Source organism: Phodopus roborovskii, unplaced genomic scaffold (assembly GCF_943737965.1).
Source record: "Phodopus roborovskii unplaced genomic scaffold, PHOROB, whole genome shotgun sequence".
NCBI lineage: Eukaryota > Metazoa > Chordata > Mammalia > Rodentia > Cricetidae > Phodopus > Phodopus roborovskii.
Window position 1 is genome coordinate 30,879,861 of NW_026126409.1, and position 20,081 is coordinate 30,899,941.

A 20,081-nucleotide genomic window follows, 5' to 3' on the forward strand; every position below is an offset into this window, starting at 1 on the left:
CCTATGGAATCAAAAAACAAAGGGCAAAATCTAAATGTCATCACCATTTAAACCAAATAAATATTTTCATGGTGAACTATACAGCAGACATCATCTTCTCAAACTATTTATGAAAGAGTATCACACCACGTTGATTGTTAAAATTCCCCCTTTTCATGCCAAAGCATTACACATTTTAGATAAACACAGTTTCAGCCAGTGTCCAATAGTGACACTGAATATATCAATTTTACATATGTGTATGCATTTATACATATGCATTTCCCTACATGCAGAAATATTGTCATGGATCAAATATGTTGTCTATAATTTCAGAAATATTTCAACATGTAAACCTCTCACTTAGCAATCTGCTATGTGTGCTATTTAATTTAAAATGATCAATGATCAAAAAAATAATAAAAAAAACAGAATTACCTGGTTGGTCTTATGTGTTGGTCTGTAGCTGAATAGAGCAAGTGGACTCAATGGCAATTCAGAGACAGTCATGAGTGAGAGCAGCAGCCCTTTGAAAGGGTGGGGCTTGTGTCCAGTAATGAATTCCCGAGGGACTCTCTGCAATCAGAGAATGCGACTACAGACAATGAGACCATTCTCCATTTGCAGCCCCTAGTTTGTACTTACCATCAGCTGTGGGTGTATTCATGCATCAGTAGAACATATAGTTCACTGAAGTTTATGCTGTCAAGAAACCTTAAGGTATTCAGGGCTCAAATGTGTATATTTATATAGAGCACAAAATAAAATAGAATATTCTGAAATCAGTATTGCATGAAAATAAAATGAGCCCTTTATAAAGGTTTCTTGTTTTTTTATTTCTTTATAGACTCCCCACCCCCATTCAGCTGATGATCAGAAAAAGGTTGACATTCTGATGGTTTTGGGACTTTCTTGTTTTTGTTTTGTTTTGTTTTTTGATACCTGTCTCTGTATTGCTCTGGAGCCTGTCCTGGAACCAGCTCTGTAGACCAGGCTGGCCTCAAACTCACAGAGATCAGCCTGCCTCTGCCTCCTGTGTCCTGGGATTAAAGGTGTGTGACACCAACACCTGGCCAGTCTTGGGACTTTCTAAAGGACATTTGTGGATGGAGACATGCAGTTTTTGCCTTAAAATTTCTCATGGTAGGGGTATTATTCAGTAGTTTTAGAGCCATCTTTTCCAATTGGGGGCAGTACTATTTTGTTAGTCCTTTATATGATGGCTATTTTCAATGTATTTTCCTTAAAATTGTCCATAAACTCATTTTGCATTTCTGTATTCCAGATCATAAAATTTCACTTGATTGCCCAACAGTTCTCATGTCTAACATCTGTGGCTGTACCCTTTGGCTACTGTGACAAATGAGATCCTTGGGTGTCTTAGGAGTAAATCTTTACCTCCTCACTGTTCTCAGGGTCATAGTACCAGTGCTGTCTGAGTGCTGTGACCTAGAATCTTTTCCTGGCTATTTGGTGTTTTTCTTACAATCTTGATAGTCTTTGGCTTGAAGTATAGCATCTGATCTCTCCCATTACTTTGATGTGCCACTCTCCTCTTATGGATGCCAGTTTCTGGATTTTCTCTTTCTGTAAGACACTGGATATTCTACCCTGCTGAACTTATTTTAACTTGGTTACTTCCACAGACTCTGATTTTAAACCGGGGTACTTTTGCAGTATGTGAAGTTAGAGGCTGAATCTGTTGGAGTCAGTTGGGGGGGAACACAGGTCCCACAAATAATAGCATCATTTGTCTGTATATAAAATGTGTGCTGCATATAGCATGGGATTCTGACATGCATATAACAGCTGGAAAGGTGCTCTCCTGCCTTCATTCACTTTGGCCCTTACTTTCCCAAGGCAGTCTGTTCCATTCAAATGAAGTCCTCGGAGAATCAAGCTTTTAAAGTAATTTCAGTGGCATCACACATAAAACAAAACAGCAAATACTGCTATTCTCAGCTTGCTTCCTTGGCTAACCCTTTCTTTAAGGCTTGGATGAAGAATAATCTTTTTATTTTATTTATTTTGTAAGCAGTGTGTAATTACCACATTTAGTTAGATGATGACTGGATATTTAGCACTCTGCCTATCTTTATTTTAAATCTTCTGGTAAGTCACTGTGAGTTCCATTAAAGCAAATGCTGTCATCTTATTTCTTTGGCTGAATGCAGTTCTTGTTAGAGCATGAAGCAGAAGCATCTTCAGGAGAACAGGAGGAGTAGATTTAGTTTAAGCAAGTGAAAAATGAGCATGTTAGGGCAGGCTACCAGGGTTATAATCTGACAAAAATTGTAGTCATAAAATGTAGAAGAGGGACGCTAAACTGACCAAATGGAGAGGAAGTAAGGTAAAGCATCTTTAAAGGTAAGTCATGGGACAGTTGGGCCACTGCCTACTGAGAGCATCACACTACAGAGTTTGCACTAAGGCAAGAATACAGCTCAAAACTGCATGCTGGAGCTTGCCTTCAGGTCTCTCATGTGTTGCTTAAATCCCCCCAATACTTATTATTATCATTATCATTATTATTATTATTATTAGTGTGTGTGTGTGTGTGTTATCTGATGTGTATATGGGAATCCATATGTCAAAGAGTGTATACAGGGGTTAGAGAGCAACTTTGTGGCATCCTTTCTCTCCATCTACCTTTACATGGGTTCCAAGGATTGAACTTGAGTCCTTATACTTGGTGGACAAGCATATTACCTGCTGAGCCATCTCACCAGCTCAACTTGGATGTGTTTTGTCTTTGAAAGGATAATGTCACCTGCTTGTGAGGCTTTAAAAGACACCACTGGTTTCTATCAGTTTCAAAATATCCATACCTGAACCTCAACCTGGAATTTCATATCAATGTGTTAATGGAACTGTCTCTAAATTTGGAAGGAAACTGTCACTGGACAGGCAAAGGGATCACAGATTATATGTCTGACATGTAGTTTACTGCTGGTGCATGTTTGAATTTTATTTTACAACCCAAGTGTTAACATCATACAATTAAAATAATTGTGGCTTTATAGTTGTAGTATAAATTGCTTTTAAAAGATCATAGTTAAGAGACAATACTGACCCAAAACACTAATGTGCGTACAAAAGAATAATCTTATCTCATGCTAGTGAGAAGGCATGAGAGTTAACTTTAGAAAGCTGTGGAATGGTCCAAAAGAGTCATATTCCATTTATACTTTTCTATCTTATTTAAACAATGCATGAAAGAGATGCATTCAGATGCATGGAGTGTGTACATTAAAGTACATCATAATATTTTCAAGAAAATAAAAAAAATATTGAGGTGGAAAAATATGCAGCTTTATTAACTTCCAAGTAACCACTAAATATTTCTGCATAAAAAAAACTTGTTATTGGAAATGGTGATCCATGCTTGAATTCCCAACACCCAGGAGGTAGAGGCAGAAGGATCATGATCAAGATCCAGTGCTGTCTTCAGCTACATAGTAAGTTTGAGGCTAGCAGGTAGCACATGACCCTTGGTCAAAAAACAAAAACAAAAACAAAACAAAAAACACAAAACAAACAAACAAACAAAAAAGGAAGCAAGGAAGGAAGAAAGGAAAAATGATACTTAAAAAAGCAAAAAAACAAAACAACAAAACCAAAGCCCTGTTATTGAATTCAATGAAAGTTACAGCAGACATGCATGAACTAATGAAATAAAATAGTGCACCTTCCAACCGGAACATGAGGAGACTCTGGTGTTCTTTGCACTCTGGACAACAGCAAGTCCTCAGCACATCACAGCAAGTCCTCAGCACAGGTAGATGATCTAGACAAGGAGGAAAATTTGAGACCAGGTTTTATTCTTTTACTTTGTTGTTGCTTGTTTGTTTATTTGCTACCACTACGAGGTACTTGGAGGACCATTTATTGTCTACATTTTAAGAAGGTGGATATACAAACTTTCACTTTATCCATCTTCCCATTGCTGTGGCACATAACTGAAGATTATCAGCATAGGGTTTTAGAGGTTCTAATCGATGATTTATCGTATTCCTTGGGGCCTTTGTGGTTGAAGCACTGATTTTTATGCCCAAGGAGAGGAAGAGAGTTAAAGACCAGGAACCCACAATCCCTTTAAGGACGATTGTCCAGGAACCCAAAGACGGTCCATTAGGCTCCACTCCCTCAAGGTCTCAGCTCCTTTTAATAGCAGCACATTGAAGACTGCATACACGGAAGAGGAATTTCACTGATGGAGACAGGTGCACTACAATTAAGAAGAGCAAGAACTCTCTGATTATTTAACTTAGATATTTACTTTCTTCTTTTTTTGTATGAAGTTGTTATTAAAATGCATGTTAGAATTATACATGACCTTAGGGAACGAACAGCCTACACACACTTAGGAAAAGGTTAACTTGGCTCCAAAGAATAATCGGGGCACATGAGTCATTCTGAGCCAGAATTTGATCACTCTCTTGTTCACTTTACTCCTTGCAGCTATTGTTGCTACCAGGTCCTTACACACTGAGCTGAAAATGGGGGGTGGGGGAGGCACTGGGCTAGAATTCAGGGAAGTACCATGTCAGACCAGAGCAGCTTCTGTGTAGACTACAGAGCTACATGAAAAGAAAAGGAGTATCTCTAAAATTAACAGCAATAAAAGTAGATTCTATAGGTTGGACAAAAAAGAGAATGCATGAAATTGGGAGGGAATAGGTGTAGTGAGATACTCATTTTGTCCATACCTGTGGCACTGACCACGCCCACTGGGGGTGGAGACAGGGGCAGACATTACCTGGCTCTCTTGCTTGTAGCATGTGCACAGGAGAGCGAGCATCCGGAGGCATCCTTGGGACCAGGAACCTGCTGGTGTTCATCTATGTTGTAAGTTATTTCTCCCTAAATAAACATCTATTCAGCCTATTTGTTTCTCCTGATACATATTAAACCTCAATATCTGGTGTCAGAAGCAGGATCCGGATTTTCACAGGACTTGGGTTTCACCCATGCAGCAGATGCTGCTCCCTTCCCCGACCATTCTTGAACAGGCAGGGTCCCTTGCCTAAACAGGGGGACACACCGCAGCTGGTAGGGCGTTTGTATCTACCCTACAACTCCCTGATCTCCCCATACAACTCCTTGATCTCCCCAGCGGCACCGAGACTGCACTTATGCTGCTCATCTCCCACCTTTACCTGTGCTTCATTGAATTTCTTCCCCCATGTGCATTCGCCTGCACCTGCCCTGCTTGTGTTTTCCCTCTGCCCCAAGGCACCAGATGGAGGTGACACCTGTTAGCCTTGAGGTCCCAGCAATTTGCACAAGTCTCCTTGTGCACACACAAGTGTGTGCAGGCTGTTCGTACCCTAAGGTCATGTATAATTCTAACATGCATTTTAATAACAACTTCATACAAAAAAAGAGACTTCATTTAAAATTTTGCTTGCCTTAGTTTGTTAAAAGTTATTCTACAGGAACTCCGATCAGAAGAATTGTCTGCTGCCAGATGCTATTTGATGGTACACCTTCAGGTGTAACTACCACAAGTTGAGATCTACAACTAAAAGCATCAAAGTTCCAGGACAGCAGAATTACACCTAAGGTAATTGCAACATCCTCCACAATTTAAGCTGATATAATATCTGAGATCAATTGTTCCTGTTCCATACCTATGGTGGATAATCTTACAATGCTGGACTTTAAGAATTCCTTTATTTCACATATAGAAGGAATTTTAGCAGAAGAAAATTATGACTTAACCAATATATACATTTTTTTTGTAATAGCAATGGGTTTCATCATTATTATGATATTCTTAAAGAAAATGTTTGGGATTAGAGCAAATATTAAGGAACTTGTACAAACCATAGGAGACTTAGTAACAAGGATTCAAAATATTGAAAATGACAATAGAGAGCTAAAAAACAGAATGCAGAATAGGGATAAGGGAAAGAGGGGAGACCCTGAAGGGGAGAGAATGGCAGATGAAGATGATTAAAACACATTATATATGTATGAAAACTTAATAAAAATAAAAGATTTGAAAATGGGTATTTGAAATGCTCTTTAAGCATCAAATTTGTGAGGATAAAAACTTTGGTCTTAAGGAAATAAAGGAGAAATAAAAATATGTAAAATTATAAAAATTAAATATATAAAATATCTACATGAAAATGTTCCATCCTGGAATTTAAAATGTTGCTTATTATGCTATATCCATGTGGGAGAAGTAAATTCTCCTGAAATTTATATTATCTTTTAATTTTATAGCATAATTACAGAAATGGAAATGAGTCTTTCTAAATACTTTTATAATTAATAAACTACCATGCCCTTCATATTTGGTTCGGAAACCACTTCTCAACCTGTGAAACACTGCCTATAGAATTACTATATTCTATGCCTTGGAAATCATTTTCTCAGCTCAAATACAAACTTAAGGTACCATTTAGCTGCTCTTTAGTACGGGAATAAATTTTTTTTTCCATTTCTGAGTTCTGTGTTGCCATTATATTAAATTACTGTCTAACTGGTTTCCATCTCCATTCAAGATTACCTTAATAGAAAATAACATTACTGCCCCAGGTCATTTTTTTCCTCGGGTAAGTGGATTAGATACATATATTTTCTTATTGCTCCTTTACGGAGATTTAATCTGGCAGCAACATTTTTTGTGTTAAACACTGGGTAAGAAGCCTTACATCCATTACCTTCAGTGGCCAAGGAATACTTAGATGTTAATGAAATTACTTTATTCCATTTTGTATGTGGATTAAAATAATCCTGTTTACTGGAAAGTGGAAAACCTTTTTGCATGGTTACCAGCTGCCATTTTGCTTGGGCTGCAGTGTGACAGAAGGCAGTGTTCCAGAAGAAACTGCAAGTGGCTGTGTACCTGGAAGAATTTCATTTTGTATTTGCAAATAAATATTTTGGAGGCCATCTGAAATCAAATGCCTTTCTTTGGATGTTAGGGAAGGAGAGCTGACTGTATCATACACTCTCCTTAAACTAAAATAAGCCTGTTATTGTACCACAGAAGCCCAGTGTGGGGCTTTTAGAAGCCCGTGTGTGAAGGGGCTGGAGAAAAGCTTATTAATCCAATGACCCACTTTGTTCTTCTGAACTAGTTTCAATATTATATGTTTTTGTTCCTTTTTTCTTTATCTAGATTTTATTCACTATTTTGTTAAAACAGCTCTTTCTTTTTTGCTGACTATGTTGTTACCATCTTATCCTTAATGCTGCCTGGCCTCCCCTGCAGAGGGTAGCAAGCTGAATATAGAAGGGAGGGTATAGAAAACAACTACATTGGTGTGAATGTCACCCAGATGAATGTGACAATAGCCTCAAATCTGCTTATTAACCCCACACACACACAATGGGAACATATTTAGAGAACTTCCAACAATAAGAATGAATTCAAACTTCTGCTTTTAATTATCATCTTCTAAAATAACAATAGGAAAAATTTTGATAGACTTTGTAGAATACTTTTCCTTGAAATAGAAAAAAATTTACCTTAAAAATGTATGTGCATTATACAATTTAAGATATGTTTAGCATTTCTAGATAGTGTAATTACATCTTCAAAATAGCTCTATGTACATACAATGTCTACATATTTAAGGTAATTTGGTTTTAACTATTTTTATCTGACTTACAAATGTTAAATTACAAATGTTAACAAAGGTTAAATTATTCTAGCAAGCAACTTGTAGCTTTTCTTGTCTACACCCATTCACTCATCCTGAGCATGCATCTGCCTCTTACTTTAACCTCATGGTATGACTGCAATATCTCAATTAGTCAGGTCTGCATTAGGAAAGCTAAAGAGTTTTATAGAGGCCTCATCCAGCTTCCACCCCTCAGACTCACCTGTTTGATGTAGGGTGGTGAACGGGTGCATTTCTAAGCATCTTGGGTGGTGTGAACAAGGAAGGGTGGAGTGTGTGGATGTTAATAGCAGCCTGAGTTGGCATACTTCACATCATGGATGATGTATGATGGGATTCCTTAGGATGAGGAATGCTTACTGTTTCTTGCAGTAGCTTAATGGTAATCTTCCCAGAAACATATGCAACATCCATCTCATGAAATAACCATAATGATCATAGTGTTTACTTTTTCTTTTGCTCTTAGATAGAATCAGCACATTCAAAAACTACTACTTAAATTCTACATGAATAAATACCCAAGTTCAACCCCAGTACCACATAAAATTGGCATGGCTGTGCCTGCCTGTAATCACAGAACTCTGGATGTGAAGGCAGGAAGATCAGAAACTCAAGGTCTTCCTCTTCTCCATAGTGAGTGTTTGAGACATAAGGCATTACTGTTTAAATGAAAGAGGGAGGTGGAGAGACAGAGAGAGAGAGAGAGAGAGAGAGAGAGAGAGAGAGAGAGAGAGAGGAGCTACCAATCAATCAAAACAAATTTCAGCTTTGCCCTTTAAGTAGCCTTAAGAAAGTTATTCAGATAACCTAGGAATTCAGCTGTGAGCATTTAAAATTATTTGTAGCATAATTCCTGGTACACACCAACAGCCTGGTAATCCGCAGCAAATATTGTTACATTTTCTTGTATATATCAATTCTAACCATGATGCAAACATATGTATTTACATGTTTTTAGTAATGAACCTTTTTCCATGTGGGAAATATATGAATTTCCATTTACATCTGCTATTAGTTCAGACAAGTTGCCACTTCAAAATGGTTTACAATCTGGTACATTAGTAGGCTAACTAAAGTATGTGCTTAACTACTGAAAACACCCTTTCTAAGCAACTGTAACATGCTGCATCATGGAATGTTCATTTACAAGGGAGGGTTCATGCAGTTGAATTACAGGAGAGTAGAATCTATCTGGAAAAGGGGAGCGTTTCTGGTGATATTTTTAGGAACGGAAAGGGGTTCATTTCAGTCCTGTGTGGAGTCAGCTGCATGCTTACTTCAGTCGGGAGTGGAGAAAAGCCTGCTTTCTTCTCTTTGAAATATCAGGTATCCCAAGAAAAAAGCAATCAATCAGTAGCATTCTGAACCTAATTATCATTTTTAAATGGTTTGTTTTTAAAAACAGATAAAAGTATAATTATACATTACACTTTAGATAACAGGGTGAATTCTGGTGTGTTTATCTGGTAGTCAAATTAATGTTTACTTAGACACTGGGAAGTTCATTTACAGCTCATGGACTATACATTTTAAGGATGAACCCCACCCCCCACATCTTTGAAAGCTTTTACAGAACAAAGGATCAACATATGTTTCATCTATTGACTTAAGATAACAAATGATTGAAGACCTAAAAAATCATTTTAAGTACCACTTAAAATAATGAAATTGGTTCTGTTTATCACCATGCTGAGCAATAATTTAATTCATTCTATCAATGACTCTGAGGCAACGTTAATGAAAATGACAAATTTGCTTTCCACAGTCACTACAAGAGACTTCTTTGACAACTCATATGTTGGGTATAGCTTCAAGGGATTTCATCAGTAGAATAAAAAGTTCAAAATCTAAAATGATGTTTTCACTAAAATGTTGTGTGGAGATACTGGTGATGAAAGAAAGGTGAATGCACTGAATTTTAGGTAGCTTGTACATGTTGAAAGGGGATGTCACTACATATAGCTGTACAGCAGGCCAGTCAACTCTTGTAATATAAGCAACTCTTAAATTGTAGTAAGTAGGTAGCAAAAAAAGTCTCTTTTCCTTTTGATTAAGACTAAATTAGGTGCAGGTATGTCAAGGAAGGCCTCAGAGTCCTACCCTGTTTCATCTTGTGTAGATGTTACCTGAAAGTTTCAAGATTATCCTGATACCATCAATTTCTAGAGGAGGACAGAAACTTACTACCTATCGATTAGCTAGCTCATCCCCCCCAAACTGACCATTCATTTCAATGGTAAGACATGGGTAGAATATTTGACTTACATGGAAAGCAGAGGGGGGTCTTGAGATGTATTCCCTAGTTCTCCACCAGCTTCTCTGCAAGGGTTATATGCCATAGGAGGGGAATTCAGACTTGATTGAGCAGCCCTATCAGCTGGCAAAGTCAACCATGGCAGCCCAAGAATGAAGATGGGAGGTCAGAGAAGGCAAAACCTCATTTCTTCAACCCAACAGAACTGAGATACTGGCAACTTGATGGTGATGTGGGCCATGTTTTATAGTCCATGCAAAATTTAGCTCTAGAAGGCAGTACTATGACTACATCAGTAGAAAATGCCTCCAGAGTCAAGCAAGACTGAGAGAACTCACCTCCCCTTTTGAACATTTACTATTGCTATCAGCATAGGCAGTCAGAATGAAAAAGTGAGTTTATTCCTTCTGTCTTAGTAATCAGAAAATTGACAGTTTCTCAATGGGAGCTATCTTCCTTACTTCCTTATAGTTTGAAAAGAAGTGTTAACAGAAGAAGAGCACACAGTGGAGAATTTTTATTTTGCTAGTACTTTAGATTGGAAAGCCAAGGGTGGAGCTCTGGTGGGGAAAAGCCTCTAAATTTGGTGTACAGGATAGGATTTTTACAATTTAAATGCATAGTTGCATTTATACAAAACATCAAGATAGATTGTTGAAAATTATGTAGTGCTTAAAGTTCCTCAGGTAGTATCAATGGTGGATTAAAGATGGAAATGTAATGTACAGCTTTAGCAAATGGACAAAAGACGAATAAGCAAACCAATTCAAAGTATTCAAGTCATCATGGAGAAGGAGGAGCAGAGTAAAACCTAAGCCAGAAGTAATGACAGCAGAGATTAATGCAAAAGATATCAACATCTCCATTACAAAGAACAGACCACGCTAATCCATTATAAGGACTACTAGGGTGAATGTAAGAAGTCCCATCGATCAGTTCATGAACTCAAAACTCAAGGATGAAGTATTGAGAGTGAAAGAGTGAGTATACCCTGGGCAAATAGAAATGATTGCAAACTCACGTTATTGGATTCAACACATCTCAGTTAGAAAATACCTCAAGAAAAATGGTGTTCTCTACTGATCATGTACAGACATTCCCTTAAGCAATAATAAAGAACTCTAACACTTGCAGTTTATGAAAAATTATAAATAACTCAGAGATGAAGTGTTCAGGAGATTGTATGTAAATTACAGTACTTGAAATTACTGCTATTTCTGTATGAAGCTTGAACATCTGTGGGCTTAGCTATACTTAAGGAGTTCCAGAGGCAATCCTTTACAGATACTGCAGGACCCATATTAGTTGAAGAAATGGACTTAAAGGTCCAAGGAAGGGTGCCATTAAAACAATCCCCTCTGATACCATTTTGATGAAGGGAGAAGTAGGAGAAGGGAGGGGTTATCTGGGGGAGGTGAGGACAAACAGAACTGAGGAAGATGAAGGAAGAATGAAGAACAATGATGATGTTTTAAGAAGCCACAGTAAAACATTATTTTATGCTTCATTAAAATATAGATAATATTCATATAGGCACATATGTAGACATTTATAAATATTTTAAATGAAGTTATGCCACTTTTGGATGATATTTTCCCCCAAAGCCATAAGGACTATACAACAAAACCTGATTGTCTGGCATGGGAAACCTCTCCTGGAGCTGTTGGCCAGGAGTCTAAGAGATAACCTAAAACAACATAGGCAAACACCATTGTTTTGGTTTCCCTTGCAGAACTTGAAGGCACTTTCTATTGCTGAAGACAGGATGCAACTCTAGATAAAGATCTTGGAGGGACTGAATTGGAATTTAATTGGAAGTCTCCCTCCTGAGGATTCTCTCTCATAGCATCTGAAGGTGTCATGCAAGCTACCAAGAGATAAAAATCAATTAAAATTTCCATCAGTGGTAAAGCATTCAAATCACAACAAGGAAATTATGGCAATGTATACACAAGAATGCAATTGGACTCAATGGGAAGTAATTAATACCTGGTGTCCTAAGCTCAGCCACTCTCCTGTAACAAGTGAGGCCATGGGTCTTAGAGACTGCCATAGTCGGAACCAGTTCCCAACTACATCTAAAATATCTATAATCGCAGCTAAGTGTAGCTCTTACCCTTCATCAAAGAAGGCTATTTTGCAGCAGAAAGAGACCATTACAAAAATCCATAACTATTCAAAGTGCAAAGAACAGCTGACTGTGAGGTGCCCATCTATAATGGACACATCCACAACACAATCAGTAAGGTTCACAGAACATAGAAGAATACCAGCACAATCACCAACTCCATTCTATTTGTCCTTATACCCACAGGTATAAGTAACACCCTTATCAAGGAAACTTCTCTTTGCAACAGATGGAGAGCATCACAGAAAAACCACAATCCATCAAATTGATATTTGTGGAGTCCAGTCCCAGTGTACACATTTACAGTACAACTTCTGCACATAAGGGCTCTGGAAAAGCACACCAACTGGCCTACGGATATTGTTCTCCATGGAATGGAAGTGGGGATATCTGGCCTCTCTTCTAACTCTCTTGATTCTTTTTCCTACTCACTCAAACTAAAGCAAGATTAGAAGGAAATGACTCCTCCATGTAGTCAATACTGATCAGAAGAACAGAGAATGGGTCTCAGGAGCACAGTTAGTAGAATGCCCAACCCAATGGAGACACCAGATGGACTCATACTCTCTGACACACAGACAGTTTCCTGTGTCTAAGAAGAATTGTCTAAGAGGGCTTCTCTGAAATGAAGAATTAGATCTATGAAAAGCCACAAGTATCTCCCATGACAATGAAAATATAATTTTATAACTGTATAACTAGCAGTGTTACACAGATTTGAGAGGATGTGAACACATACGCAAACTCATCAAAGACATTACAGGCCAGTCACGTGCATTGAAACGATGATAAAGAATGTTTTACAAAGAGCTTTAAAACTCACCCCTTCCTTTTTTTTTTTCTTTTGCTGCAGCAATGGAAAGCAAGTAGCCTTGGAAATTTTCCAGGACTGAGTTCCTTCACAGTCAACAATTGGCTCTTAAACTTACAAACTATTCGGAGCATGTGTTTTTCTTTGCTTGTTAGTTTTCCCACACTACAGATTTTCTAGATTTTGTTAATCCAAAGGCCTGGCTCATTTCTCCCTCAGCATCCCAGTGTATTTATTTCCTCCATGGATCAAATTCCCTGTCTAAATTAGTACACATTTTTTTTTCTTGAAGAAAAAGGCAAATACAAGGAAAGAAAGGATAAAAATGGGTGAACATTGCTTGGGCATGAAAATGGTTCCAATCTTCCTCCATTTAAAACCATGCCAGAGTTACGGAAGAGAATTAATTTAAAAACTCACAATTAGTTTGGGTTTGACTTTTAAAATTTATACTAAACTGACATATTTACTTGTTACTGTTTTGGTAATAGATGGCTTCAGCTTGAACTATTTGCGGTAAGTGGGGAATAAAGGGAAAAAAAACCCTTTCAAGTGAATTTTTGTTTTTTCTGCTCTCCTTTGCTTTCTTTATTATTTATTCTTTAAAAACTGTCATACAAGTATATATTATCTGTTGATATAGTCCCTCTTTTGCCCCCTTCAAGTAAGTTTTTCCTTTCTAGTCTTTGTTTACTGTGAGAAGGGAATGGGGATAGGAAAGCCTAGGCTGTATTACAGGACGAAGATGCAAAGCAGGGGAGCATCACACAGATGGCTAGGGCTACACTACCAAAGGATCTCTCATCCAAACCAGTCTTAACTCTGTGGAGAAGTGAAAACTCTCAGAAGCAGGTGGAAAGGAGAAGTAGAGTCTCTCACCCCTAGGCTGATGAATAGAGAGCAGGGAGCACTCAGGGCTTTTATTTGGAAGTGACCACTGAAGCTACTTCTTGAAGCTCCTACTTGCTCTCTGAAGTATCCTTTTGAAATACAAGGGGGTTTCTCAAGATAACTTTGTCTGGACAGCCTCAGACCCTGTTATATGTGTGACATTGCTTAAAAGAAGGGTGAAGTATGGGGTATGTTTATACTTAACAGACTTGATGCTCATGTGGGTGTGCAAGTGAGGTTCTTTTTTTTGAAGAAGAAGAATTGTAGTTAAATAGGTTAGATGGCTTTGATTGGTTTCGTAATTGTTAATTACACACATTCTAGCTCTTCATTTCCAAATATTTGTTATGATTTTTCATGGGACAGGAGTGAATGAGGAATATCTAGCTAGAATTATGCTAACAGAACCTTATTTGAGAAAAGTGTCTGCATTAGATCCAGTTGTAGGGCATTTTCATGGTGGGTGGAGCCAGCAATGTCCAGGTGTTTTTGATTTCTGTAAGAAAGCAGACTGAGAAAGACTGAGGAGCAAGCCAGTAAGCAGCACCTCTCCTTGTCCACTGCATCAGCTCCTGCCTCCAGATTCCTGCCCTGACTGACTTTCTGTCCTGATTCCCTTCAGTGGTATGGAAGTGTAAGTCAAACAAACCCTTTCCTCCTCAAGTTGCTTTGACTATAATGTTTTGTTATAGCAGTAGTAACCCTAAAGAAGACAAAGCATTTTCCAGTTGTCCTGATCAAACTCAAATCTAATTGCTAGAAAACCCAACAGTAGAAACTTAGGTTTAGATTTTGTTTCCACCCAATGATGATATAATCATAGCACATCTATGTGAGAATGTTGCCTCTGTCATAGAAACAAAACTTTCATAAGGAAAATTTAAAAATAACTAGCATGTAAAATTATCACACACAAATGATATGTTAAAGGAGATTGGGGGTTCTATGGAAGCAAACAAGAAAATTCCCAGTGTTTATGGAATTTACTGTACACAGCTTAATACTCCGAGTGTGGACACAGACACTCTCAACACCACCTCCAGGTGCTGACCTTGATGGCTCATAATCTCTGTCCCTTGCTATATGAGCAGTGAGAACAGCTTGCTAAATTGTTGACTGTAGAGAAAGTTCACCTCCGACATTTCTGTATTCCTATAAATATCTGAGATCAATTGGCTTATGAAGTGCTGCCACTTTTCAAACTTCCAGTCTATGAACAATGACTTTGGGTCTGAGGTAGCCCAGCAGGGTGTGGACATGTGGTATAGTGAAATTCTTCACTTCTTTGCTGGGAAAGGGGAAAAAAGAATGATCCATGCAACTCAGCATCCTATCTCCCCTGCAAAGACACTCTCCCAATAATCAGAACACCTCCTACTAGGTCCTGGGCCTTGGAGGTTCTACTACTTAAAAGGAATACCTGGCTGGGGTCTAAGCCTTTAATAATGACCCTTTGGGGGACCCTGAACATACAAATACACCTCACCTGCTTCAAGGCTCCTTCTTTCCAGCCTGGAGTCTTTACTCTACCATAACATTATTATTAGTCTATAAAATAATTCATGGCACTTACTTCTGAATCTAGTACATTAAAAAAAAAACTCTACAATTCCCACAAAAATGTTTAAGCTTTTCAAAATGATCAGAAGTTAAATAAGGTAATGATTTGACAGGCAGTTTGTGATTGGTGTTTTTAAATTAACCTCTTGTTTCGTTTATTTCCCCCTTAGCTATGAGCGAAGGCTTTTTCATGTTGTCTCTGCTTCAAAGGGACTGGGGACCTAATGTACAATTTAACATTTTCATGGACCTCTGCTAGGCTTTCAGAGTTTTAATGACAGATGAAAAACTCTGGCCAGTTTAAAGAAATCTTAGTCTCAGAATCATAAAACAACTGTGGGCTTGACATATTTTTGTCAGCAAAGAACATGCTCCTAACGCCAGTGTCTTTATCTCTAGCACCCCAATCCCATTAAAACTTTCCAGTTCTTCCTCAAAAGCACTGCTGAACACTGGAAGGTAGTATTAGTGTTGGAGAAAGAAATCCCAAGCATGATGGCTGTGGCATTCCTGAGTCAAGAGTATTTATCAACAGTAATTTCTATTTTTATAAATGTCTGGAGCCATGTTAGTTTCCAAGGGTTGTTTATTTATTACAATGGGTCTCTTCATGTTCTGCCATGGCAAGGTCGAACATAAGCCTGATTGCTTATCTTTTCAGTCTTTATTTACATTGAGAGCAGGAACTCTGCAACTAATTTACATAGGTACTCCGTGATTTTTTTAAAAATATTTCTTTGTTCTATATAGGGATGCTTCAAATTTCATGGTAATATAAATAAGTTTATTTATTTTTATAATGTAAAGTGCTATTTATCAAAACAAAGCAAGTCGGAATGCAACAATTTCAAATATTTAAAGAAAGCTAGTTTTATTATTTTGCCTATAAATATATGGTAATACAATTGTTGTGGAACAAACATTTAAAAAATATTCTTTGATCAGTTTTTCATTTAAATTTGAAACAAGCTTGTTTTACATGTCAATCCCAGCTCCAGCACCCTCCCATCCTCTCCTGTTCCCCCTACCAAACCCAGCCCATTCCCTTTCTGCTTCCCAGGGAGGGTGAGGTCTTCCATGGGTACTCTTCAAAGTCTGTCATATCATTTGGAGCAGGGCCCAGGCCCTCCCCCATGTGTCTAGGCTGAGGGAGTATTCCTATATGTGGAATGAGCTCCCAAAGTCCATTTGTATACTAAGGATAAATACTGATCCATTACCACAGACCTCATAGACTGCCCAGTCCTTCTAACTAACACCTACTTTCGGGGGTCTGGGTCAGTCCTATAGTCCTATGCTCGTTTCCAAGTTATCAGATTGTAGTCTGTAAACTCCCCCTTGTTCAGGTCAGCAGTTTCTGTGGGTTTCTCCAGCCTAGTCTTGACCCCTTTGCTCATCACTCCTCCCTGTCTGCAACTGGATTCCAGGAGTTCTGCTCAGTTGGAATAAACTCTTTACATAATGTATTTTAATGAAAAATGATGTGCTAGAGTTGCTAGTGATATGGAATATGAAAATTATTCAAGGAAAGTACTGTAAATATTTAAAATGTATCTTACATGCAGAGATATATTTCATTGTAGTTCTCATAGCTTCAAGATTAGAAACTTATTATTTCATAGTACTACAAATTTTAAAATATGTAATCTTTAAATGCTAAACATACAATGTTTTAAAGTACATGATATTATAAAATATTGATAGTTATTATTTGGGGTCCTTGGGACCACATAAAGCTATATTGATTTACTTACTTATTTGCTTTAAGTCCCTAAGCAATTTTATTAATTCAAATGTATCTCTTACATAGCACCACATAAAATTAATACACCCCAAGTTTGTGTCTATTCTGCAAGTCAGCTTCTATAGATGTTTATGCATAATTCCCTGTGCCAGAGAGGAGCCCATATAGGCTTTCTGTAGGCATCTAGATGAGCATAGACTATGCTGCCTCTGGATGTAGACAGTAAGAAATTCTTGAATCGGTATAGTCTCAAGCTTGTTCTGCAAATCAAATTCTTGACATACTTCCCTTTCTGTCTGGTGGGCTTGCCTTTTCAGTGGTTATGATGGGCTGATTATAACAGTGTTCTCAGTTACTAATCACTAGCTATACTATTTTAGTAGATTACTTTGTAGTCCTTCTCACTGAAGGGTCAGGAGGTGTTTTGGCCTTTAATTCTGTGTCCGGCTACGCAGTTTTCTTTGTCCATAGGGGTTTGGTGGAATGTGCAGCAGGGCTATTTTGAGCCTAGGCCTCTAGTGACTTTTGTGCTTCCATTGGGTTTCCTGCATCTCCACTGTCACTATGGTAACAGGTGTCTGGGAGGATGGGAAGCACCACATTTGAGGCTAGACTCACAAGAAGATCAGCAAACATACCATACACATCACTGCTTAGCAGATTGCTCATTCACTCAATCACTCTTATAGGAGACTGAGATTTTGTGTTCTATCATTACACAGAAAATCTAACTGATAAAACCAGAAAGGAAAACTGATCATATGGAAAGTGGGAAAGTCTATGTGACTAGTTTCTCATCACACAACCCCTGACATTCAGATCATTTGGTGTACTTGCTAGAATGCAGATCTGTAATTCACAACCCAGACACACTGAATGAATCTGCATTTTTAGGGAAAGGTATCTGAAAAATGATATACCTAGTAAATATTTAATATTTGATTAGCTAGATTAATTAGGGTGGGTAAATGTTACAATTTGAAGTTCCATGGTTTTTCTCCTGTAGGTGGTAGCAGCATCAAACTTCCCAGGGTAAGTATCCATGGGTCACATTTGGGGAGAATATCTTAAGTAATCCTTTGTACTAGATTTCCAGAACAAAGATGTCTTAGGGGTTCTAGAGGGAAACAGATCAATGCAAACCTCAGGGTTTATGAAGGCGACCATGTCTGCTTTATATTCTGCATGTTAAGTGCTCTGAGTCCTGATATGTTTTCTACTATAGTGACATGGGCTGGTGAAAGTTCACATGCCAGAGAGTTGAAGTCCCAGAGGAACACCAGTGTTGTAAGTGTTTCAACCCTCTTACATTATTATGCGTATTTTCAGTTCTTTGTCCCATCTACAAGAGATATGGAAAAGACTATGTTTTATACTCATAGATGCCAATATAGAGATAAACTTTGTTTATTTTTGTTAGTGCTTGGTTCATAAACCCATTTGAAGTAGCTATTTGTATGACACTATAAAAAAACTCATATTGTTTGAACTTCAGGCTATTTATTTACTTGGATTCCATTAATTAAATTGAATTATAGTATCAATCCTTCATATCTCAAAATATTAGCAGACATTTCTTCTATTTTATTTTCTGAATGCTGATAATTGATCATTGAACTTTTAGTCAGGTTTATTCAGAGACGGGGGAGGAGATTATAAAAAATTTTGCCATCTATCTTTATCTATATAATATAATAAACACTTAGAGTATACTTATCTCTGTGTGTGTGTGTGTGTGTGTGCGTGTGTGCGTGCGTGTGTGTGTATGTGTGTGTGTGTGACAGAGAGAGAGAGAGAGAGAGAGAGAGAGAGAGAGAGAGAGAGAGAGAGATGGAGTAGAGGAAGGAGGCAGGGTGAGAAATGGCTTATACAATTATTGAAGCTGCAAAGTCTCTACATCTAGGGTCATCATGCTGTAGATCCAGGGGATCCAATGGTATACATTTTAGCCCATAACTTAGTGTGAAAACAGGAAAAGACTAATGCACCAGATTTAGGGCAGGCAGACAGAAAGAAAAATCTCCTTTACTTAGCATTTCCCCCAGTAAACCTATAGTGCTATACACAATATCTACACAGATTGAAGATGATAATTGCTTTACTCAATGAACAAATTCAGAAGTTAATACCATCCACACATACCCTCATAGATATACTCAAAATAATGTTTAAGCAAATGGGTAGACCCGTTATTATCCAGTCAAACTGAAATCAAAGGAAAACCCCAGTGTTAGATCTTTCATTGATGGCAGCATATGCCTTGGTTTAGAACACTGAGAAATCAAGCTGTAACTTCCTCCTGTCATAGTGCCAGAATGTTCTGTGCAGGCTTCGAGAGGAGACTTGTAATCAACAGTCTTACCAAAGTGTAGATCTTATAAGTTGGACATCAAACCTGCCAGGCAAGATGTGCCTACTGGCACAATAGTGGCATGACTATTATGGTAGCTAGCAAATGTTTCCTGATTTGATGTAAAGTCCACTCCACAAAAAGAAATTCACACCAATATCCATTGGTTTGGGGGGGTCATAGTCCCTACTGGGGAAGATACGTTATGCCTGTTGAATTGCCTCCTAAATATTTATATTAATACTCACAGATTAGTGATGATCTAAGTCTTGATCTGCAAATTCTGTTTTTGCAGTGGATGACAGCAACTGTAGAAACTCATAACTGATCAAACTAAGAGTAAGTGGCTATTGTTAAATAGGGCATCTATGCAGTCCCCCTCTAAAGCTCAGAGACACCTTGGAAGAGTAGGGGAAAATCTGTAAGAGCAAGACAATGGAGAAGAGTGTTGTGGAATGTAGTCTCCCAACCATAACATGGCCAGTTGCCCTGACAGGACTGTAGTGAGCTTCACAAGATCTACATAATTTGGGCTCAGCCAAATTCCATCATGGAAAAGGGAAGAGTCACAAAGTCCATAGGTAGTTAATAGTGGCTAGATGCATGGAACATTTCTGTGGTATAGCCACTGCCTGGATGCCCACCCTCTTGTAAACAATTCTTCACCCATTCATCACTCTGAAAGCAACTCATATTAACCTTGTGTACACACACACACACACAC